At 40.3% G+C, this 26,878-nt stretch overlaps 1 pseudogene; it reads left to right on the forward strand.

Annotated features, from left to right (window-relative positions):
• LOC127410760 (fibrous sheath-interacting protein 1-like) overlaps positions 1–26,878 on the forward strand; it is a 47,732-nt pseudogene that overhangs the window by 11,269 nt on the left and 9,585 nt on the right.

The raw sequence follows: 26,878 nt of genomic DNA on the forward strand, positions 1-26,878 counted from the left end.
TTTATTATACCAGTTTTGACAGAACGACGCCCCTCCCATGGATCATCATCACCCTTGGTGACTTTTCCCCGTTTCCCAGTGAGTTAGATGCGACACCGAGGATTGGAGCACGCGTCGCGGCCAATGGGCCAGGATGCCAGGCCACTCTTCCCCTCAAGTGCAGAGGCCCAGGGAAACCGGGCCGCTCATTTTAAATAAATGCCTCGCCGAGTCCTGATGCCACACCCACTGTGGCCATCTCTTGCTCACCCCGCCTGACAGCGTTGTCAAATTTTACTGATTATTTGAAATATGTTCTGTTATCGTAATCTTGACCAACCTTTTTGGAGATTTCGGTCTTTCCCCATTTTAAGTAGATAGGAGCTGCACTTTCATGATGCTTGTTTACATAGAAAAAGAGCTGCCCAAACCGCCCAAGAGCATTCCAGATACAACCACCGAGTGGACTGACTTAACTTGAAAAAGACACTTTGTTGAAAGGATCCGGAAATACGTTTGTGCCATTCTGATTCCTTTGTTTTTGTTTACATTCTTGAAATGGTCTATAGGGTTTGCTAATTCTTTTATGGTACTTTTTTTTTTTATCCTTTTTGAGCTTGACAGTACATAATCATCATTCCCCTCCAAAATAATACCAGTTTGAAACAACATGGGTAAACTTCTCCTCTAACAGTGTTTAATCACATCACACTGATGTTCTTTCAGGTTGTGTCGTCTGTGTGTTTGGTGTCTCTATCAGCTGTTGAAGGTTTCAGTCCAGAATATTCTGAACTCAACAGTCTCATCTAGATTGACTCCAAATTGCAGCTGCTACTTCCTGTGGAGGACTTCCTGTCTGTGCGGAGCCCCTGTCCAGATCACAGCCCGACTCAGGTACTGAACTGACCTTCAGCAGTTCTGCTTTCACACAGGTCCTCTTTACCTCTTCATTCATCAATATTTTTCAGTAATAAGCATAAAAGAAGTAAAGCTGCACTGATTTGTATGAATGCTAGCTGATCGAACTGCTGAAAACAGGAAAAGCCTCAATTGTGTCAAAATAGCTTAATATCTTTAAATGTCCTGCAGTGTGACGCTCTTAACTCAACTACTTCAAGGAACATTTTTAAAATTGTATAATTTATCTTAACTATTTATGCATGGAATATTCATACTTTTAAAAATTCATTTCTCACCCAGCAGGACCATTGAAATGAATTAGTCAAATCAAAGATGATTAAAAGTGGTAAACATTTTTCTAAAAGCATACACTTTCGCTTATACAAATATAGATACATTCTTACCCTAAAATCTTGATGTTGCCCATGTACCCATATACTGTTTGTTCAGTTGGGTTTTTCTCCAGTGTCCTTTTGAGCATGTAGCGTTTCTGAACATGTTGTCCTGGGATTTGTCTCGTCATGTAACTGATCATCAAAACATTCTGTGACTGGACATCTGACCAAAACCATGACATCAACTTCTTTATTTTGACTACTTTATAACAAACTCTGACAATATTTATTCATATCTGATAATACATTGTGGGATGAAAAAAAAAAACTTTTGAAAATAGATTTATGAAAATTTACTGTCTTGAAGTAGATTTAACTGGTGCGCTATAGCTGTTCATTGAGGGTCCAAGAGTCTGTGTGATTTTACTGAGGCTAAAGATGTGTCATAAATAATGAAATATTGAGCTTCATTTCTCTTTTATTTTATCCTGGGAGCTGTTTGAAACTTTTTCCCAGTGACTCTTGTCTTGGCTCGTGTTTGGTGTGTGAGCTGCCCGGCCGCGACTCCAGTGCTCAACAATTTCCTCAATATTTAAAAGGGCACATGCAGACACTGTTTAAAAAGAGAAAGTTCCTTCTTTATGTTTTCTGCCTGATTAGAGTGAAGATGATGAGTTTTTTTTTTTTTTTGGGGGGATTTTTTTTGGGATTTTTCCCCTTTTTCTCCCAATTTGGAATGCCAAATTCCCATTGTGCTCTAAGTACTCGTGGTTGCATCCACGTCTGAGACAGTCAACCAACGCATCTTATCACGTGGCTTGTTGAGCGCGTTGCCACGGAGACATAGCGCGTGTGGAGACTTCACGCCATCCACCGCGGCATCCGCGCTCAATTCACCATGCGCCCCATCGAGAACAAACCACGTTATAGTGACCATGAGGAGGTTACCCCATATGACTCTACCCTCCCTAGCAACCGGGCCAATTTGGTTGCTTAGGAGACCTGGCTGGAGTCACTCAGCACGCCCTGGGATTCGAACTAGCGAACTAGCGAACTCCAGGGGTGGTAGCCAGCGTATTTTACCACTGTGCTACCCAGGCCCCGATGATGAGTTTTTTTTATTTTTTTTTAATTTTCTCCCCTTTTCTCCCCAATTAGGAATGCCCAATTTCCAATGTGCTCTAAGTCCTCGTGGTGGCGTAGTGACTCGCCTCAATCCGGGTGGCGGAGGACGAATCTCAGTTGCCTCTGCGTCTGAGACCGTCAATCCACGCATCTTATCACGTGGCTTGTTGAGCGCGTTACCGTGGAGACCTAGCGCGTGTGGAGGCTTCACGCTATTCTCTGCGGCATCCACACACAACTCACCACGTGCCCCACAGAGAGTGAGAACCACATTATAGCGACCACGAGGAGGTTACCCCATGTGACTCTACCCTCCCTAGCAACCGGGCCAATTTGGTTGCTGAGGAGACCTGACTGGAGTCACTCAGCACGCCCTGGATTCGAACTCGTGACTCCAGGTGTGATAGTCAGTGTCAATACTCGCTGAGATACCCAGACCCCGAAGATGAGTTGTAAAATTTCAGAATTGTTCAAATGATACATACAAAACACCAAAATGTTTCCATGTCAGTTTTATACAATTACTGTTTTGTCCCTCACAATGAAAAACACATCTCCCCACAAATACACTGCTGTGCAAAGGTAAGAACACGGTACACATTTAGTCTGAATTGAGTTATCACTGAAATCAGGTCTCTTTAGACTGATCAGTCCTATAACAGGTTTGACTCAACTATACTCTGATTCAGAGAAAACAGTGTGACAATTGCAATCTCTTTTATTCCACTTTTCTTTCTCAGTTTCAGTGTAACTGTAGTTACTGTGTTTTCCTTTATAGGTCAGTACACATGATATATTCATGTTGTTCTATACGGCTTGTAAATGAACTTTCATTTACAGCAAAAACAGAATGAAAACACTCACTTCTCTAAAACAGCTCATGTTTACATAGACATCTGATTAAAACCATTTGCAGAGCATAATTTGTGAGCTCACGTGTAGCGACACATCCTTCCACATTATCACTCATTCCAAATCCTGCAAATGAGTCTCTTTTGAACTTTTGGTGGCGTGTTGTGGATTACAAAGTTTTAAATAATGCTAAATAGAATTCCAGACAGTTCAAATGAATGACAGACTGTGGTGGGTCTCATCAGCAAGAACGACGAGTCAGCATACAGAGAGGAGGTGCTGCGGCTAACGGACTGGTGCATAGCCAACAACCTGTCTCTGAATGTGGACAAAACAAAAGAGATGGATGTTGACTTCAGAAGAGCATGGAGAGACCACTCTCCGCTGAACATCAATGGCTCCTCTGTGGAGACAATCAAGAGCACCAAATTCCTTACTGTTCACCTGGCGGAGAACCTCACCTGGTCCCTCAACACCAGCTCCATAACCAAGAAAGCCCAGCAGCATCTCTATTTTCTGCGAAGGCTGAGAAAAACCCATCTTCCACCACCCATCCTCACCTCATTCTACAGAGGGAGTATCGAGAGCGTCCTGAGCAGCTGCATCACTGCCTGGTTTGGAAATCGCACTGTTTCGGATCACAAGACCATGCAGAGGATAGTGAGGACAGCTGAGAAGATCATCATGGTCTCTCTTCCCTTCATCATAGACATTTACATCACACGCAGCATACGCAAAGCCACCAGCATTGTGGATGACCCCACGCGCCCCTCACACAAACTCTTCACCCTCCTGCCGTCTGGCAAAAGGTACCGAAGCATTCGGGCCCTCACGGCCGGACTGTGTAACAGTTTCTTCCCCCAAACCATCAGACTCCTCAATACTCAGAGACTGGACTGACAACACACACACACACACACACACACACATTCAACTGAACACCATCCGTCTCCCAATTTTGCACATTTCTGTATTAGCTACCCAAATTGCTGCTACTGTAATCATGAAATATTGTACCTAATTACACTTCTACCTGGCTGCTACCCCAATAACTGCTATGTCCATATATAGTATAAGCTTATCTGCTGAATACTTTTTCATAGTATGTTATGTTTACATTCACAGCATTTTCTATTGTAATATCTTTTTGCACTTCCTGTTTTATCTGACACTTTCACACTAGAACTGTGTACTGGTTGGTGCTGCAATGTCTCTTACTGTGCCTGTTGTCCTGTTTCAGCAATTATTGTACTGTCTTGTACTGTTTGCACACGTTTGCACATGCACTTTATGTAGAAATGTGTAGGTCATATTTAGTTCTGTGTAGTCTCATGTAGTTCTGTGTTTATGTTGTTTCATGTTGTTTTATGTAGCACCATGGTCCTGGAGGAATGTTGTTTTGTTTCACTGTGTACTGTACTAGCTATATATGGTTGAAATGTCAATAAAAGCCACTTGACTTGACTAAGTAAAATCAGGTCATATTTATTTGAATAGCGCATTTCACAAGCTTTAAAATGAAGCTGTGATATCTTAAAGTCATCATTGTGTGGTTTGATGAAAAACATGATTGTTGATTATGCCTTAAAAACAATTATTTGTCTTTAAGGCCCCCAGTGAGCAAGCCAAAGGCAACTGTGGCAAGGAACAATAAACCATAAGATGTAGATAATGGAGAAAAATAACCTTGGGCGAAACCAGGGTCACTGGTGGTCCCAGTTCCCATCTGAGAATATAACTCCAATATTAGTTATTTTTGTCTAGTACAAGTCATGGGTTAAATCAGTAAATTGAGTAGAAGTTGGCAGCCAATGTTTAAATTATAGGATTTTGATTAAAATGTAAGATTAAAAGTCTTTGAAGTCCATCCTGAATGAACCCTTGTGCACTCTTTGTTTTAGAATCACACTTGTACTCTTCGGGTCAAATTTGACCTGAAAACAATAAACGAGTCATTTTTTATTTTTCTGAAAGAAATGTAATAACACTTAAGTAAAGTAAAAAAACACTAAGCTGTGCATTTTGGGGGGACTTTATGGTATTTAGACCTTATTTAGGTACGTCTAAATTACATAAGTACACTGTTAATTGTCATATAAAAATGACAGATTTTATGTTATCTTCATTAATACATTAAAATGAAATTTCTCTCATTATTTACTCCCCCTCATGATGTCTCAGGTGCGTATGACTTTCTTTCTTCAGCAGAACACATTTGAAGAAAAATAGTAAAATATCTCAGCTCAGAAGGTCCTTAAAATGCAAGTGAATGGAGATTTCTCTTATGAAGCTCCAAAAATCACAGACAGTCATCATAAACATCATCCATACGACTCCAGCAGTTAAATTAATGTCTTCTAAAGCAACACGGTCACTTTTGGTGCTAAAAAGATCAATACTTAAGTACTTTTTAACTATAAAGCATCGTTTCCGATCAGCAGCGGTATGAGTGTGTGACATATTCGCGTTGGCATGTGAGACACATGAGAACTGACGCACATTCAACACTCCCGGAAGAGCAGCGCTGTTTGAGAAGAAGGAACACTGTACAGTAGCTTGGTTGGTTTTGGTTTAGATCTGTATTTATCTGTTTGTTTACTCACAATGGTGTGTTTGTGTGTTTATCCTGGATGTCTCAACTGAGAAGAGAACATGAGATTACGTCCGTAACATGGCAACGTGAATTCGTCACATGAGAAAACACGTGAACTTAGTGCTCTTGTGAACGCACATACTGCTGCTGACTGGAAACAATGATATATAGTTAAAATGTACATAAATATTGATCTTTTTTGCACCAAAAGTGATCGTGTCGCTTTAGAAGACATTAATTTAACCGCTGGAGTCGTATGGATGACATTTATGATGACTGTCTGTGATTTCTGGAGCTTAAAAAGTATGATCACCTTCTACTTGCATTTCAAAGGTGCTGTAAGTGATATTAGCATTCTGATGCTTTCACGTGACTGAGCCACTGAATAAGCCACATCCCCTCATTCCAAAACCCCGCCCTCCAAAGATAATTTTGAGACCAAAACTGAGCAAAAGAGCAGTATTGTTTGTTCCTGTGGCTTTCAACTTCAACAGTGGCACAATAGGGCCATCAACTGACAAACATTATGAATCATAGCCTCAATGATCCGCTTCAAATACGACAGTATGAGAATGAGCAAAATGATTGACAGGTGAAAAGCGTCATTGTCTGCAGACACATTTTTGTTTGCTGTTTACAAAGTCTACAGCTGCCACAGAGACCGGTGAGATATCTCAGGACACTTATTTCATAAATATCTTTAAGGGAGTAGGAAATATTTGGCATAATTTTCCATGAAAAAATAGCTTACAGCACCTTTAAAGCTGCATTACGTAACTTTGTGCTCTAATGTTCTTTTATGTTCGATTCATAAAAGCACGAGAACCAATATAGGCTCCAACAACCCTACCAGAAAACATATCCAAGAATTATAGCAGGATGTGACAGATCACTAATTCTCTTGTGAAGGAGGAAGTGGGAGCCGGATAAACAATCCAGTGTATCTCTTTATTCAATACACTTTTCAGTGACACCAATGTATATATGTGTGTGTGCATGTGTATGTGTGTGTGTGTGTGTGTGTGTGTGTGTGTGTGCGCGTGTGCGTGGGCGTGTGTGCGTGTATGTGGCTTTATAGCCATTTTGTGTCTAACATTTAACTTTGTAGTTTTGCATACAAGTGTGTAATTTCTGCACCACTAGTGTCAGTAAACAAAATTCCCCAATTTTTTTCTTTTCAAAAGCTCCCCCATCTGCCATTGGTTAAAAAAAAGAGATGATCCCCCTCAAAGTCATTCCATTGGTTGAGTCAGAAGTTGACATGTCAGACAAACAGATGAATGTTTTTACAGCGTCACATTGTTTGCACTCTTAATTAAGTCAAACTTCCAACTGATCACTGATAGTGACTCTGAACATTAAACTGAGATACAGTATTAGAAAGTATATGAATAGAATAAATCTCATACGTCACCTTTAATCATGGTAAAATCGCTGTATAACGCACTGCCTCTCATTGGATATTGCTTTTAATTAATGATCTGTTCTTTAAATAACTCAAGACTTCTGTGTTTGGTATTGATATATCTTGACATTGTCCTTACAGCTTCAACTGTTTGGTTTTTATTATATTTGTTTATAAAGCCCAGAACATAATTTGATCTAGAATCACACGGAGAAAGATCCAGGGACAAATCCTGCTTCATCATATAAACCACATTGTATAAGCTCTATTGTATAATGTCTGCGACTGCACTGATCACCACGACAACAAGAAAAATATGACCTGACATTTCCTTGATTAAAGACACACATGAGTTTTTGGAGTGTTGAAGTTTAAGCATGTGTGTAATTAGATGTTCTTCAAACATTTGAATTGATTTAGAGAGAATGATTTTGTTTTCTGCAGCAATTGAAAATGAGAACAAAGTGATTGCTGGTGGTCTATTTAAAGTTAGTTTAATTGTGAACAACTGAACATAATTCTTCTGAGGCAATGTTAGTGGGCATATCTGCCACCTTTACCCCAGTTCGTTTAGTTCGTTTATATATTAACACATTTATTTATAAAGTAAAAAAAAAAAAACAAAAAAAAAAATATTTTGAGGTATTCGATCTTAAAAGCCATGAAATCTGTAATTGATTTTCTCATGGAAATTCCATATTTTCTTATGACTCGTCTTATCACAAAAGATCTTGATGTGTAGTCTTGATGTGCCTGGTCAGTATGTGCATCTCTTTCATCAGACTGTATCTAATCAATGAGAACATCAGAGATTGCTACCAGCTGAGAAATATTGGTCAGAGTTTGTGACTGAAGACATCTCTGCCACTAATTTGGATTTCTGGGGCCAGAAGTGTTGGACAGTTTATTTAGAACACTGTGTGGTCCAGACACCTTGAATCAGTTTGTGGTGATACCAGAGTTTTAATGTACTGAATTATTTTTCTGAGTCATTTCTCGGTTCCAGACTTGACATTTGTATTAGAACACAGCAGTGGGTTATATTAGGGTGCCTGGAGTTTGAAGAAAGAAAATCAAATGTTGTTCTAGTGTTGTTGTTTTTCTCCCAGATGTTGTTATCTGTTTTTCTTTTGTCATGTGTTCAATGAGACCATTGTTCAAAGGGACCTCGGTTTGTTCCTGGCAGGCAGCAAATGCCCTAACCCTGCTCCCACCCTAATCCTAACCTTATGGAGCCTGTAAGACAGAGTAGCTTGTCAGGAACAATGTTCTCCCATCTCGGTTCAATGAGTGGATGCTGTCTCACCAAAATCTAGACTCTAGTGATCAGGAATGCCATAAATTTGTTGAGGAATAATTCATAAGTTTATGATTCCACAGTGCTCAAACTCTCACGTGGAAACTTTTGAAATTAAGGTGTCACGTTTATTTGGTTAGTCATGTGGTTTTAATCTGTTGAAACACACAAATCCAGATGAACCACAGGTTTATTTTCTAATACTACAGGAATGTCTGAATTACGCAGCCTCCACATGTCAATGCTGTTGTGGTCATAAAGCAAAAGGTCAAGCTTTAACCTAATTAAGCATTATTATTGGGATATTTGACACATGCCACAACCATCCCATGTATTATACCATGATTCTCTGTAATTTGTGAGCTTTATTCACTAAAGTTGTCTTTAATTCACCATACTTACATCTTTATGGAGAGAATTACAATCTGCCCTCATGTCCAGACACTGATGTTAAAGAATATTGCAGTGGGTTCTTGTTTCATTAAGAATCTGAATCTGCTCTAATATATTTGTCACAGTACACCTGTTTTAAACTGTAACATCCGAGGTTGTTACCCCTCCTACCAACCACCAGAGGGAGCCCTCTTCCGAATACTAACTCTGTACCGTTTCTTCGTTGGTGACTTCCTATTTGAAATATATAAACTAAATGAAACTTATATGAAATAAATTATTGCCAGTTTACCCTGCCTTACCAAGCGTTTTTCCATTGCCTTTGCTGATTGTTTTCATGTTATGACCATTGGATTATACCGCTTGCTTTACAACTATCTCTATTTGCCTGCCGATTTGGATTGTTAGCTTGTGTTCATAATAAACTTCCAGCGCATGGATCCTAACACCGTCTCCATGGCCAGTTCATTACAGAATACTTCGCCTAACATGGATCCAACGGAAGTTTCACAGCTCCAGGCCGCATTCACGCACCAGTGCGAGGTATTAAGGGGTTACCAAGACCAGCTGAACAACCTATGAGCTGCCAACGAATGTTTGACACAATACATTCACTAACTGCCAGCTCCCCATGCTAAACTAGTAAGCTTTGCTCTACCTGAGAATTTTGATGGTTCTGCTGAAAAATGCCAGGGTTTTTTAAGACAATGCAAGGTATTTTTCTCAAATCAGCCTGAACCATTTGATCAAGATGCCAGGAAATGTTCTTTTTTGATGTCACTGCTTACCGGCAAAGCTCTCGATTGGGCCGCCACTGTTTGGGATAAAGATACACAAATCCAGGTTTCATTTGATTACTTCATTCAACAAATCCAGAGTATCCAGTGGGCGGCCAAGATATCTCTGTTCAGCTACTTCATCTACGCCAGGGTCATCGATCAGCAGCGGATTATGCAGTTCTGTTCAGGACACTAGCGGCTCAGAGTGGGTGGAATGATGTCGCTTTGAAGACTGTTTTCCACGAAGGGCTTAACCTGAAACTCAGGATGGAACTGACCTGCAAGGGTGAAGGTATGAATCTTTCTGAATACATAACTATGGCCATCAAGATTGATAACCTGCTTCAGAATGCTTTACGGCCTCAGTTTCACTTCACCTTATATTCTACAGTCTCAGTACAGGCCCAGGCATCCACTGTATCACCCGAACCCATGCAAGTTGCTTACACTCGCGTTTCCATGAGGAACGCCGATGTCGACGCAATGAAAACCTTTGCTTTTATTGTGGCTCACCAGGTCATCTCAACCCTGCATGCCCATACAAGAAATCAAGTTCTCCTGAGTCAAGGCAAAATGTGAGTACAATGAACACTGTATCACATGTTTCACATAATTTTCTGTTACCTGTAGAGGTCTCCAGTGGTGATCATGTAAAGTGTTTTACAGCTTTAGTGGATTCTGGTGCTGCTGTTAATCTCATTAATCAGGAGATTGTACAAGAACTCAACATACCCACCATTCAATGCTCCCCAACGATTAACATCACCACTGTTGACAACACTCCTATTGGTACTGGCATAACCCAACAGACTGTTCCGATAACCATCAAGGTTGGACTTTTTCATGTAGAAAAAATCTCACTATATGTCATCAACTCATCCAAGCATGCTCTTATCCTGGGTCATCCCTTGCTGGCCATCCATGACCCATCGGAACCAAGGTGAGCTCACGCAATGGTCAAGTTTTTGTACAAACATTGTCTCCATGTTGCTGTTTCCATGCCTTGTCTTATCACCAGTATTGAGAGCCCCGAATCACAGAAGGAGCCCACGATCCCCAAGGAGTATGCCGAGTTCAGTGAGGTGTTTAGCAAAATCAGAGCTACACAACTTCCTCCTCATCATCCATGGGACTGCGCCATTGAACTTCTGTCCAATACAGCCCCACCGATAAACAAGGCATATGCATTGTCACGCCCCGAGACTCTCGCCATGGAGAATTACATTGAGGAAGCCCTTGCCTCCAGTTATATCCATCCCTCTACCTCCCCAGCTGCTGCAGGTTTCTTTTTCGTATAGAAGGATGGAGGTCTACGTCCCTGTATCGACTATCGAGGCCTGAACTCTGTCACCATAAAGTACCGTTACCCATTATCACTTATCTCCTCAGCCCTTGAACAACTCCATGAGGCAAAGATCTATACCAAACTTGATCTGAGAAGTGCTTATAACCTTGTCAGAATCCGAGAAGGGGATGAGTGGAAAACTGCTTTCATCACCACCAGGGGGCACTATGAATATTTGGTCATGCCGTATGGACTTGCTAACGCCCCCTCTTTTATCAATGAGATATTCAGAGACTTACTGAATCATTGTGTGGTGGCTTACATTGACGACATCCTCATCTACTCAGAAGACAAGGAACAACATATCCAGCAGGTCAAGACAGTTCTATCACATCTCCAGGAACACCAAACATTTGTCAAGGCAGAAAAATGTGAGTTCCATACCTCCCATACCACTTTCCTAGGCTACAAAATCAGCCATCAAGGTGTAGAAATGGATGTCTTTAAGATAACAGCAGTGGCCTCGACCTTCAAAAATCAAGGAACTACAGAGATTTCTGGGCTTTGCCAACTTCTATCGCCGTTTCATCAGGAATTACAGCATCATTGCAGCCCCACTCACATCGTTGCTCAAGGGAAAGCCCAACAAATTGCCTTGGAACGATGCCGCATACCAGGCCTTCATCTCCCTCAAGTCAAGCTTCACGACTGCTCCGATACTGAAACATCTTGACCCCAATCTTCCCTTTGTCGTTGAGGTAGATGCTTTAGATTGCGGGATTGGAGCGGTCCTGTCACAACGTCACAGAACACCAGGCAAGCTTTAACCTTGTGCCTTTTTCTCCAGAAAATTGAACTCTGCAGAACGTAACTATGATGTGGGAAATAAGGATTACTTTCCATGAAAGCAGCCCTCGAAGAATTGCGTCACTTGTTAGAGGGGGCAGTCCACCCTTTCCAGGTTATCACTGATCACAAAACTCTTGAATATATTGAGGCAGCCAAGAGATTGAACCCATGTCAAGCCCGGTCATTGTTTTTCACCAGATTCAATTTTACAGTCACTTACCTCCCTGGCAGCAAGAACAGCAAGGCAGATGCACTTTCACGTAGACATGATCCACCCCACTTCCAACCTCAACCTGGGTCCATTCTGCCACCATCTGTTATCATAGCACCGATTAGTCGGGACATCATGGAGGAGATACAACGAGCACAACAGCATGTACCGTCACCTCCTAACTGCCCCCTGACCAAGCACTACGTACCCCAAGCTCTACGTCAGAGGACTATCCATTGGGTCCACACTTCCTTGAGCACTGGACATCCTGGCGTCCAAAGAACTGTTACCCTGGTGCGTAATTCCTTCTGGTGGCCAACTTTGATTCATAATGTAAATAACTATGTAAAGTCTTGTCAGGTGTGTGCCCTATCCAAGACCCCCAGAGAACTGCCCACAGGGTTGCCTCAACCACTGCCAATACCACAAAGACCATGGTCCCACTTGTCCATCGACTTCGTCACAGACCTGCCAAACTCCCATGGTAACACTACCATTCTGGTAATAATAAATTGATTTTCTAAATTATGTAGACTTGTCCCTCTCAAGGGTTTAACCACTGCCATGGAAACTGCTAATGCTTTGTTGCATCAAGTCTTTAGGGTCTATGGAATACCAGAGGACATCGTGTCTGACAGAGGTCCACAGTTCACATCCCGAGTTTGGCAGGCTTTCTGCAAACAACTGGATATCAATGTGAGTCTCACCTCTGGTTACCACCCTCAGGCCAACGGACAGGTGGAACATCTAAACCAAGAGATAGGCAGATATCTTCTGAGTTATTGTAGCTGTGAACAGGAGAAGTGGAGCGATTTCCTGCCCTGGACCGAATATGCACAGAATTCCCTCACACATACCTCTACAGGTCTAACCCCCTTCTAATGCATGCTGGGCTACCAACCCTCAATGTTTCCTCGGTCAGGAGAACCTTCTATGGTGCCAGCGGTGGATGATTGGATTAAGCGAGAGGGTGTGGGACAGTGCACATGTCCGGCTACAGCGAGTGGTCAGAGCACAACGCTTCCAGGCTGACCGACGGAGGCACCCCCATCCCAACTATCAGCCAGGACAGAGTGTCTGGTTGTCCACAAGGGATCTCAAGTTGCAGCTACCCTGCAGGAAGCTCAGTCCAAGGTATGTGGGTTCTTTTAGAATTATCCGTCAAATAAACCCAGTTACTTACTGTTTAGAGCTTCCTGCTAATTACCGCATCTCTCCTTCCTTCCATGTGTCCTTGCTGAAACCGGTCCACCCAGCATCTGGCTCTGGAACCGTGGATTCTGAGCCTCCACTTCCATTTGAGGTAGATGGAGCCCCAGCGTATATGATCAGAGAGATCATGGACTCAAGACGACGAGGGAGCCAGATGCAATACTTGGTGGACTGGGAGGGCTACAGACCAGAGGAGAGATCATGGGTAGCCACCAAGGACATATTGGACCCATCCCTGATCCAAGAATTTCATCATGCCCATCCTAATCGTCCAGCACCACGGCAAAGAGGACGTCCCAGTAGAAGAACACCAGGAGTTGTTCGTGGGGGGGGGTTCTGTAACATCCAAGGTTGTTACCCCTCCTACCAACCACCAGAGGGAGCCCTCTCCCGAATACTAACTCTGTACCGTTTCTTCATTGGTGTCTTCCTGTTTGAACTATATAAATACCATGCTGTTCCATTTTGATTTTGTGAAGTATTGCCAGTTTACCCAGCCTTACCAAGCATTTCTCCATTGCCTTTGCTGATTGTTTTGATGTTATGACCATTGCCTTTTTGCGATTGCTTTCCTGGATTTACTGCCTTTTGGATACCCCTTTGTTTTGTTTGCCTTGTTGGACTGTCTTTTTGGTTTATTGGATAATACTGCTTGCTTTACGACTACCTCTATTTGCCTGCCGATTTGGATTGTTAGCTTGTGTTCATAATAAACTTCCAGCACATGGATCCTAACACCGTCTCCATGGACAGTTCATTACATAAACAAAGCATAATTTCATTTCCAAATTTAAGGGATAACTCAAAGACCCTCAGTAAAGTAATGTGGCTAGTAATGATTTACAAGAATGTCCTAAACATTTGTGTGTTAGTCCTGATCTGATCTGTTAGTCCTCATCTGATTTGTGCTTTAGTCCTTACATGATGTGTTAATCCTGATCTAATGTGATCTGATGTGTTAGTCCTGATCTGATTTGTTAGTCCTGATATAATCTGGTATGTTGTTAGTTCTTATCTGATTGGATGTGTTAATCCTGATCTGATATGGTAGTCCTGATCTGATCTGATCTGATCTGATGTGCTAGTCCTGATCTGATGTGTTAGTCCTGATCTGATCTGATGCGTTAGTCCTGATCTGATGTGTTAGTTCTGATCTGATCTGATGTCTAAATCTTGATCTGATCTGATGTGTTAGTTCTGATCTGATGTCTTAATTCTGATCTTATTGGATGTGTTAGTCATAATCTGATGTGTTAGTTCAGATCTGATCTGATGTCTTAATCCTGATCTGATCATATGTGTTAGGCCCGATCTGATCTGATCTGATGTCTTAATCCTGATTTGATCAGATGCGTTAGTCCTGATCTGACGTGTTAGTCCTGATCTGATGTGTTTGTCCTGATTTGATCTGATCTGATGTGTTAGTCCCAATCTGATCTGATGTATTTGTTTTGATATGATGTACTAGTCCTGATCTAATCTGATCTGATGTTTTAGTCCTGATCTAATCTGATTTGATGTCAAGTAATTTTTTTAATTGATTTATTTTAATCCCCTTTTCTCCCAATGTTGGAATGCCCAATTCCCACTACTTTAGTAGGTCTTCATGGTGGCATGGTTACTCACCTCAATCCAAGTGGCAGAGGACAAGTCTCAATTGCCTCAGCTTCTGAGACCATCAATCAACGCATTTTATCACATGGCTCATTGTGCATGACACTGCGGAGACTCACAACATGTGGAGGCTCATGCTAAACTCCACGATCCACGCACAATTTACCATGCACCCCATTGAGAGTGAGAACCACTTAATCTCAACCACAAGGAGGTTACCCCATGTGACTCTACCCTCCCTAGCAACCTGGCCAATTTGGTTTCCTAGGAGACCTGGCTAGAGTCACTCAGCACACCCTGGATTCATACTCATGACTCCAGGGGTGGTAGTCAGCGTCAATACTCGCTGAGCTCTCCAGGACCCAAGTCATTTTTATTTGTATAGCGCTTTCACAACACGCATCATTTCAAGGCAGCTTTACAGGAAATCATGCATAAAAAAATGAAACTATAATGTCTATATAGTCTTAGAGTAATCATTGTGTAATCTGATTAAATATGATTGTAAATTGTGTATAAAAATAAAAAAAATAAATAATAATTTTTTAGAACCCATGTGAGCAAGCTGATGGCGACTGTGGCAAGGAACACAAAACTCCATAAGATATTGGTTAATGGAGAAAAATAACCTTGGGATAAACCAGACTCACTGTGGGGGCCAGTTCCCCTCTGACTAACATCATGAATATAATGACAATATTAGTTATTTGTGTGCAGTGCAAGTCATGGTTTAAAATTTGTAAATTAAGTAAGCGTTAAGGTCCAGTGTTTAAAAAAAATATTTTTTATTAACTTTAATATTAATGTCTAATGTCTTTGAAGTCCATCCTGGATTAACTGCAGAAGTTCACACAGATGCATTGTCCTTTGTTAGTTGGCTGATGAAGGCTTTTGTTGGCAATTAAATGATAGTCTATGTATTCCATTTCAAGAGTGTAGTCCATCAATAGACAAAGGTGATGCAGGCAGAGATTAATGAGGTGCATTGCAGTTCAACCAGCAGGTCATTTCGGTGAGGTTCGGTGGGGTCCATCCTAAATCCAAGGTTCAGGCAGTGGCATATGAAGTATCCGATGTCTTACAGTTGGAGTTGACATCAGTTCATCCTCTGAAGTCAAAAGACTAAAGTGATGTGTTAGTCCTGATCTGATCTGATATGTTAGTTCAGATCTTATCTGATGTGTTAGTCCTGATGTGTTAGTTCTGATCTGATGTATTAATCCTGATGATTGGATGTGTTAGTCCCAATCTGATTTGATGTGTTAGTTCTGATCTGATCTGATATGTTTGTCCTAATCTGATGTGTTTTTCTGATCTGATGTGCTAGTCCTGATCTAATCTGATCTGATGTTTTAGTCCTGATCTAATCTGATCTGATGTCTTAGTCCTGATCTGATGTGTTAGTCCTGATCTGATCTGATATGTTTGTCCTACTCTGATGTGTTTTTCTGATCTGATGTGCTAGTCCTGATCTAATCTGATCTGATGTTTTAGTCCTGATCTAATCTGATCTGATGTCTTAGTCCTGATCTAATCTGATGTGTTAGTCCTGATCTGATCTAATGTCTTAATCCTGATCTGATCTGATATGTTGTTTCTAATCTGATGTGTTAATCCTGATCTGATGTGTGAGTCCTCATCTGATCTGACGTGTTAGTCCAGGTCTGATCTGTTCAGTCCTCAGCTGATCTTTTGTGTTTGTCCTTATCTGATTTGACTTGTTAGTCCTGAGTGCTGCAGTGATGTAGTTGCTCAGAGAAACTCTGGCTCAATTCCTGTTTCCACGTGGCATGGACCAAAGGTCCAGCGCTCCTTCAGACTATATCTGACTCATGCAGTCGCTGTTTTTCTAAGAGAGGCGCCAATATCCAGCTGCACGTTACACAGCCTGAGAAATACAGCAGCCCATCTGCAAATGGAGATTAATATATATGTTCACTACCAAAATTAGTCAAACTTATGGACACTCTTGACTGAATTGATTGTACTCATGATCTTAAAAGTCTTATAATCTAAATGCACCTCATGAAGTTGCTTTAGAGAATCAGAGTGTGCAGAGATGTAATGTAGACAGAGGGTGGAAATTTTAAAGAAGAATCTGAAATAAGATAGTTTGATTGACCAAAATTTTTGTTCAGTATATACTTCCATTTGTGTTATTTCATAGTTGTGATGACTTTACAATATTATTTTAAAATGTGGAAAATAATTATAAATATAGCTGCAAGCAGCGATAATGGGCCATAGCACAATTGATCCATTTCCACCCAGTGGCTTTCGTAAAACAATGCAAGGTGGACACACGCATTTGACATTATTACAATTTTGAAGCAATTTGGGTAAATATAAGAGGACTATTTTAAAGTCTATTGTAAGAGCCACACTTCCTGATGCCAGGTGGTGGTGCTATGACCGTGATCCAAAATAGTCATATCCATGTGATTAGCCCCCAAGACTAAACATACATCTCAATTTTGATCTAAATCACACATTGCACACAGAAGATATGAGACACTTCCGTTTTCCCATTTTTCGCCATAAATTTAATGTCTCGCCATGGCAACACCATTCGATATATCAAAATCTGTTCACAATTTAGCATCTTCAGTGTCTTTGCATAATGTTGTCTAAATGTGGTGACAGTCTCATGAATCACCTAGGAGGAGTATTTAAAAGTTCAGAGACTGCAATATTAAAAAAATCCAAAATAGCCGACTTCCTGTTGGGCAGACCGAATGACTATAATAATGAAAGTTGTCCAGCTTGATGAGAAGTATATATGTGCCAATTTTGGTGATTGTCGGTGAAAATGGGGGTGCTACAGAGGCCGTCTTACACACCCATTTTAAAGGGGACGCTACAAAGCCCCCCCCCCAACTTTTGCCCAGACCTAATGGCCAACGACTCTGATGTGTGTACATATATATATATATATATATATATATATATATATATATATATATATCTACGGGGGGCTCTGTAGCACTCACTTTAAAATGCTCATTTTCAAGGGGGCACTACAGAGCTCCCCCCCCGCAACTTTGCCCAGCCCTAATGGCGGACAACTCTGATGTGTGTGCAAAATTTCAAGAGTTTTCACGCATGTTAAGTACCCCAAAAGTACCGAAAACCTTGATATTAATAATAATAATAATAATAATATTAATAATAATCCTTAGAAGAACAATAGGGTCTCCATACTGTCAGTGCTTGGGCTCTAATAATAATCCTTAGAAGAACAATAGGGCCTCTGCACTTTCAGTGCTTGGGCCATAATAATAATCCTTAGAAGAAAAATAAGTGGATATGTCCAAACATTTAACTGGTACTTTACATATAAAAAATAGATACAGAAATATTCAGTATACTGTATAAAATGCCTTGCAAGTATTTAGACCCTTAACTTCCTATCCTTGAAAACCTAAACCTAAATACTGAGTCCTCATATGGGGTTTTGTCCAGAACACATGCTAGTCATTTCAGTAATTCACAAGTAGAGGTGAATTGTGTACACACTGAAGTAATTGTTTTGTTCATCTCTGTAAAATTACTGCTTATGTAACACATACATTCTAAACAAATATTAATAGTAATTTTTCCACAATTCAATCATAACTCAATTAGTATTTTGTTACATAAAAAAAAAAAAAATTAAAATTAATTGAGTTTAAGTGCTTTCAAATCAAAGTATCACAGACAACATTTAAAATGTGATCTAATGTGATTGTGTCTTGAAAATGCTTTTTCCATTCATGCATCTGAGGTCAAACAGAGACGTTCTTCCAATCTCATCACATTTCAAAACACAATCAGTTTTTGTTGCATTGATCAGCTGATATGTTTCAAGTGTCGTTAAAGATTACTGATTCAGATCCAGATTCAAAACTAACAGACTGAACCTGATTTTGGATGAAGAATTTGATTGGATGGTGATTTATGGCTGATTTTGTTTACAATGTGATCCATTTCAGCACTGCTGCGAGTGTTTGTTTAGTCCACTCATGATGTATTGAATTGTGTTTCTGGCTGCAGGAAAACACTTTAAATATTAATCGTGCCTTTTATTATATTCTGATGATTTGTCCCGTCATTACTGTACCTCTGAGTGCATCATATCATTCCAAGTATTCTCTGTTTTTTTTTAGTTGTTATTAACAATTTTTATTGATTCCATGCAGCAAATCAAATAGACACAACAGAAAATGCAGAATCAAATCACATGAAATTCTTTTCCCCCCAAGCATTAACCCCTCCAACCGACACAAACAAGCACCCAGTGGTCAAAAGCCAACTGACAAGACACACAAATGACAATAAAACAGTAGAAATATTTAGAAAAACATAAAAATCATACTTTCAAAAACAAAAAACAAAAAGGATGCAACACATACATCCAAAACAACTAATCTCTCTCTGCTGCCCCTCTCTGAGAGCCCCCCCCCACAAAAGGCTAAAAAGCTGCCCCATTTCCTGATGTACAAATCCAGGTTGCTTAGCATTTTACATGACATCTCCTCAAATGCCGCTACCCTGCCCATCTCCGTGTACCACTCCTGAAATGAGGGTGATCCAGCTGACTTCCATCCCCTAAGGATGACCTGTCTGCTGATTATAACAAAATGAAATTTGAGTGCCCAATACGTCACACATAAAACTCTGAACCCTCAACCAGAATTACTGGATCTTAACACACCACCAAAAAACATGGGTTGTTTCACCATCTTCTGATTGGCATCGCCAGCAGGTGGATGCGTCTTTAAGACCAAGCCTATACAATCTAGAGGGGGTCCAGTAGAATTGATGTAAAATCTTAAATTGCATAAGGTGCACCCTTGCATCTCTAGATGTAGACTTGATGTTTTTTAGAATCCTAGCCCACACTCTCTCCTCCAATACCAAGTTTAAATCTTTCTCCCATAATCTCTTGAGAGAAGTTGAAGCTCCGTCCCCCAGAATCTGAATTAGCAGGGAGTAATACACTGATGCCTCGTGACCTTTTCTAAAAGCAGTAATCACCCCTCCCAGAGTATCTGCCGCATTAGGGGGGTGTATGCTACTCCCCAAAATAGTACAAAGCAGGTGGCGCAGCTGTAAATACCTAAAGAAATGAGACCTGGGGATCCCAAAATGTTGAACCATATTTTCAAAGGATCTCAACACTCCACTCTCATACAGGTCACCGAGCATATTAACCTCCCTCACAATCCACTCTGTCCAGCAGAAAGGGGACTTATTAATTCATAACTCTGGGTTCAGTCATATGCTCGAAGCAACATTTAAATAAATGTCCAAATTAAACACTCTGGACACTTTTGTCCATACCATGTGCAAATGCGAGATAATGGGGTGTAACTTAACTTCTCCGGTTAGTTTGATAGAAAGGGTTTGCAATTGTGAAATAGGGGCAATAACTTCCTGTTCAATACAAAACCAGGGAGGGGCTCTCTCAGGTGGAAGTGACCAATGAGCCAAATGTCTGAGACCAAATGCATAATAATAAAACAAAATATTGGATAGGTCTAGCCCACCTTTGTCAATCAGCCTATGTAATTTACTGAAGTGTAATCTGGGATGTTTACCATTCCAAATGAAGGACTTCGCTATGCTATCAAATTGCTTGAAATAAGAGAGGGGGACATCTATAGGGAGAGATTGTAGCAGGTTGTTGAATTTTGGAATACAATTCATTTTAAGAACATTGACCTTCCCAATCATAGATAAATGAAATGAAGCCCACTTGCCCACATGAAAACCTTTTTATTAAATAAATTTGCTGCGAATAAAATACCCAAATACTTAATGCTCTGTTTGGGCCATTGGAAGGCGACCTGCTGAAAAGACGTTACCGGGCAGTATGCTGTCAGAGCCAAAGCTTCGGATTTAGACCAATTAACTCTGTATCCTGAGAACTTAGAAAGGGAATTAATAATTATGTGGAGGCAAAGCATAGATCTAGTAGGGTCGGAGACGGATAATACAATATCATCTGCGTAAAGCAAAGTTTATGCGCCACACCTCCTGCCATCACCCCTGGAAAATCATCCTCCTTTCTTATCGTGGCTGCTAATGGTTCCAGGACAAGACAGAACAATAATGGGAAAAGAGGGCAACACTGCTGGGTGCCCCTATCCAACGTAAAATTATCTGATATTAATCCATTTGTTTGTACTGCCGCCACCGGGTGTCTATAAAGTAACTTAATCCATCCAAGAAAAGTATTCCCGAACCCCTACATTTCCAAAATCTTAAAAAGATAATACCATTCTACCATATCAAACGCCTTTTCGGCGTCAAGTGAGATGGCAGCGACTGGAGTCTGATCATTCGCCACTGACCACATGATATTGATTATAAGAAGAGCTACGGCCCCAAATAAACCCCACCTGATCTATATGTATAAGAGATGTCATAACTTTACTTAATCGGTTAACCAAAATTTTTGACAATATTTTAACGTCTAGCTGGATCAGGGAAATTGGATGGTAACTCTTACACTCACTTGGATCTTTGTCCTTTTTAAGAATCAGACTGATCCGGGCTTGCATCATGGTTGGTGGAAGCTTTCCATTCTTTAATGATTCAGTATAAACTTCTAACAAAAGTGGAACCAGTTCTGTAGCATAAGATCTAAACAATTCAGTGGCAAAGCCATCTGACCCCGGAGGCTTGCCTGTAGGTAAGGCCTTAATTACATTGCCAAGCTCCTCCAAGATTATCTCAGAATCAAGAGATTTTTTTTGCTCAGTTGTCTGTTTAGGAAGTTCTAATGGTTCCACAAAGTTTCTAATATCTTCATCAGTAGATGAAGACATGGAACTATAGAGATCAAGATAGAATTCTTTAAAAGCATTATTAATATCAATGGCTGAGGTAAATATTTCACCACCAGCAGATTTCACTGAGGGAATGGTAGAAAAAGACTCTCTTTGTTTTATATAGTATCTAGCCAGAGTTTCCCTGCCTTGTACCCTGACTTAAAGAATGACTGTCTTGCCCTGAATAGCCAAAAGTCCACCTTCCGTGACAAAATAGTATTATACCTGTATTTCAATTGGGTCAATTCCCTGAGGCCATTAGACGACATTCGGCACTTCAGCTCTGCCTCGGCAATTTAATATTCCCTTCCAATTCCACGAGTTCTTGTGCTTTGGATTTTTTGGTGAATGAGGCATACTGTATGATCCGACCCCTAAGAACCACCTTAAGTGCCTCCCAAGCCATGCCCACAGATGATACTGAGGACCAGTTGGTCTCCATATAGACATTGATTTCAGCCTTTAGCATTTGTCTAATTCAGGATTTTGCAAAAGGGATTCACTAAAGCACCAACTATATTTACTTATTTTTCTCCATATGTGGCAACACCTCTTAACACACCAGGGCGTGATCTGAGACTAATATTTTTCTATTTGAGCAGTCAACAACAGATGAAATGAGGGACTTCTATATATATAAAAAAAATATAAAAAAATTAGAGTAAATCTTATGGACTGATGAAAAAAGTATAGTCCCTACCAGATGGGTTCAAAAGTCTCCAAATATTTGTAAGACCAAGATTTTTTACACATCCTGTGAAGCATTAATGTTGCTCTAGGTGGCATGCACACTTTTGCTTCACTATGATCAAGGACAGAGTCCATCAAAATATTAAAGTCTCCTCCCAATATTATATCATGAGGGGTGCCAGCGGCTTGCAACATCCCTTCAAGATCTATAAAAAAGCCATGATCATCAATGTTAAGTACATAAATTTTAGCCAAAATAAGACTTTGTCTCTGAATTTCAGCTAAAACATTAATGACACTTCATAATTTATCTTTAATCTGTTTGAGACATGAATTGAATTGTAGATGTTTACTTATCAGTGTAATGACTCCCCTGCTCTTACTCGAGCCAGCACTATAAAAAACATTTCCACCCCATATCTTCCCAAATTTTTCAGCTTCCTGCGGAGAAAGGTGCGTTTCTTGAAAAAACACTATATCTTACCCTTAAGAAGAGAAATAACCTTCCTTCTTTTTATGGGGTGCCCCAACCCATTCACATTCCATGTGGAGAGAGACAATCCACTCATATTAACATCTGACATTTTGACATGTAAGAAAAAATAGATTGTGTGTCAAAAACAAGATTATAAAGACCACATTCCAACTTTGTTAGACCCTCAAAACCCAAACATCCCCCAGAACCAAACAAACAGAAAAAAGAAAAACATGCGCATTAACCCCATGCACGACAGCGCCAACTGGCGTCCATCCTTCCAGACTCAAACAGTCCATGCATGCCTACGAGAGCCCCCGCGACAACCTTGCCATTGGATTATTCAAGTCCGGTGTTTCTATACAAATTTTGTAAGACAGAATTACACAGCAAAAGATAAGCTATAAAACAAACTCCAGCCAATAGGCAGAATAAACACAAAGAGCGTGTAGATTCATCCATAAACTGTTCTAAAGGTGTGTTACTCTACAAAATAAACTCCAGCCGATAGGTGGAACCAGCACAAAACAAGCGCGCAGATTTCTCAAACAGTCAAGTGAATGTTCAGTGAGCAGTCCACTTGGCTACAACATGAGTACAACAAGATGACTTACTCACTCCATTGACTTTATGAAGGACATCGCTTGCTGTGGGCATGTGAATGTTTTACGGCCATCCTTAGCATCTATTCTCAATTTGGCTGTGAATATCAGTGCAAAAGCGACCTTCCACTGATGTAAAAGTTTCTTGCATTCCTTGAATCGATCACGTTTCTCTCTTGTCAAGTTTGCAAAGTCTGGGAGCAAGAAAATGCTGTGGTTCTTCCAAGAAAGACTTCCTTTACTCCTTGCTTCGTGTAACACAAGATCTTTATCGGATGATCTCAGAAATTTGGCCAGAATTGATCTGGGCCTGTCTCTCTCTGCGGGTCACCGAGCAGGAACCCTGTGAGCTCCCTCGATTTCCAGCTTATGGCCTGCTATGTCGGGCAGATTCGGAAAGAGCCCATCCAGGAATTTCACCATATCCTGTCCCTCTACTCCTTCTGGAATTCCAACGATATGGACGTTATTCCTCCGGCTACGGTTTTCCATGTCCTCCAGCTTCTCCCAGACACGCTCCAAATCCACCTTGGTTGCTAGCGGATTAGCAGATAATTCCCTCTCTGATGACTCCAGGTAATCGATCCGTTTCTCGACATCCCCCACTCTTGTAACCACATCATACTGTAGATCTTTGCCTCCATGGCAGTGATCGATCGATGTATCACAGCAAGATCCTCCAAGTCAGCTACGACCTTTGTCAGCATTGCTGACATGTTCAGCATCTCTCACCGCATTTCCCACACCTTCCTGACTAAATCAACTCCCAGGCTTGTGGCCTGCTCGGAGGCATCATCTCGAGCACGTAAGTGTCTTTTAATGACTCTAGAGCCCGAGGATTTTGAATTCTTTGACATATTGTCCTCCTAGAACAGTTATGAAACAGAGTGTATTGAATCTCACCTGTTTATGTCATAAAAAGTATTAAAACAAGCAAAGTGCTCAGAGCTCACGTTCACATGTCTGATCCTCGCATGGCGTCATATAACTCCGCCAAATTTTCTCTGTATTACATTTTCAGTTTTGAACTAGAAAGTGTCTGTTAAATGGCAGATCAAAAATCATATTGTTCAAAACTATGTATACGCATTATTTGAGATTCTCTGTGTGGTCTTTATTGCAGATAATCAGCACTGTTAGTAAAATTATTCCCTAAAATGTATTTATATATTTTGTTGAGTTTGGTTTGGGTGACTGCATGTGTTTCACTGATTGAGACATAACTCAAGCGTAAATGGGGTCGACACACTCATGATATGGAAAAACACATATTTCACATGCTGAAGTCTTAACCAGTTCTAACAAGAGAAATATTACAGAAATATGTTTGTTCTCACTGACCTACATTTCACTGTTTCTATGATCTGAAAATCAGCTGTATGTTCAGTGTGTTTAGAGTGAAAAGATCCTGATGAAACCATTATTGATCAACAGTCAATCATTAACACTGAGATAGCTCTCTCTTTAATATAAAGAAAACTAAATGTATGATGTAGTGTGTCTTCTGACATTATACTAATATTCAACTGATTAAATCTGCTTTGAGAATCTAATGTTTCGCTAAGAGCATAGATCTTACAGAGTTCGTATTAAATAGTATAACAACATCATCTGCAGATTTTAGCTTTAAATAAAACAAAGTGTGAAATTGTGTGCTGTATTATGGACTGTGGTGAATCATTATAAGAGAATACGGGACAAAAATAAACATGTATTTAGTGGTTGTGAAGGGCAGTAAACTGAGACTTTTAAATTTATGAAAACTCTGCTGTACATCTCTGTGTCAGAATAAACTACGGCTTTCATATCTGTCAATCTAAGATACTCATTGCAGGAGATTTGACATTATATCAATATAACAACCTGAGGGCCAAACAGAAAACACATTACCATTTGAAGGCCAATCAGAAAACAGTTATAACATGTTTTGAAAATATGCTATGAATAGTTGGTTAATTAGCATGGCAATCTATACTACATGACATAATAGACTATAACTATCCAGTTACATAAACAAATACCTGTATATAGAAGCAAATTTATGATGGAGAGATGGTTTTGTTTTCATATTTGTGCAACCCTATTCCAGAATACAACACAAACCCACTTTTGCAAAAATGTTTGCATGTGTTCTGCAGTATATTTGTGGAGTGTGTAATCACAGATGATGAGCCAGTGGAACAGATTGTCACTTCATTTGAAATAATGAAACAAAAGAGAGTCCCATCACACAAATGCAGAGAGAGAGAGAGAGAGATCGTGAAAACAGGGTTCACACCACTGCATGACTCGAGCACTTCATGCTGACCTATTTTCAGCGTTTTCATTGGATACGCTGGACAGCTATGTTGTGATTGCTCATAACTTTGATTTATATCCCTCCCCATGAGAAACTGTTTTACTTCCAACTCTAGTTTTATGTGCTTCTGGATTTCAAAATGTCTCTGAAATTTTTGCCACATACGACTACAAATGAAAACAGCTCTAAACTTGCATTGATGAGCCCATATGCAGCATACTGTACATTAAACATCTCTTACACCATCTAATCATCTAACAGTGTCATTAAAGCTCTTTTTTGTGTTGTAGGTGAGACCGCAGAGTTTAAATGAGAGTTTGGCAGAGAAAACAGGAGACAGAGTCCTGTGGGACGTGAGAGAGAGACAAGACCAGGAGAGACGAATGCGAGAAATCCAGCAGCAGCTGCAAGAGCTGGACGAGACTCAAAGCAGCGCTGTGAGTTCAACACGCTACCGAACACACACAACAGACACTAACAGCTTCCATATGACACGTTCAGTGTCAACACTGTAATAACACACTCATACTGTATGCTCCACAGGCATGAGCTTTCACTAAATGAATTCAGCCAATAACAGATCTAACCCTTGACAAAGAAGACATGTTTCAAACAAGACTCATTTTACTGTGGTAAATGTTTGTGCATGATGGAAACTCAAATAATTAGTTGTGTTTGTTAAGTCAATTATCTCTATTTCAGTTGCTCCTCATGTTATGCTCAAACCTCTGACACTATTAAACGTTCAGTGTGTAAGTGGTCCTGCAGTGTTTGAATGATCCCTCAAATTATGTGTGTTGTTGAGGAGAGAGTGCTGTTACTTTACTAAGAGATCACACTTACCATTCTCACCTGGAAAAAAAACCCATAGCAGGGCTCCAGACTAAAAACATGACTTAGGAGCCATTGGCTCCTTAACTGAATCATTAAGGAGCCAAATGGCTGTTTTAGTTGCCAAATCATATAATTGCTCGATTTAGATTGTTGTTCAGAAACAAGATAGAAAGCAGAAGAAAAGGAAGTCAGCTGATAACCCATTAATCTGAGGTTTAATAAACAGTATATATAGTTGAGAAGATATGTAAGTTTGCATTCCCCTTTTGTCTCATCAGTGTTCACACCCCTTTCATAATTTATACAGATATAAAAGATAAAACATTCTGCCCTT

This window comes from Myxocyprinus asiaticus, chromosome 20, assembly GCF_019703515.2.
Source record: "Myxocyprinus asiaticus isolate MX2 ecotype Aquarium Trade chromosome 20, UBuf_Myxa_2, whole genome shotgun sequence".
Taxonomy (NCBI): domain Eukaryota; kingdom Metazoa; phylum Chordata; class Actinopteri; order Cypriniformes; family Catostomidae; genus Myxocyprinus; species Myxocyprinus asiaticus.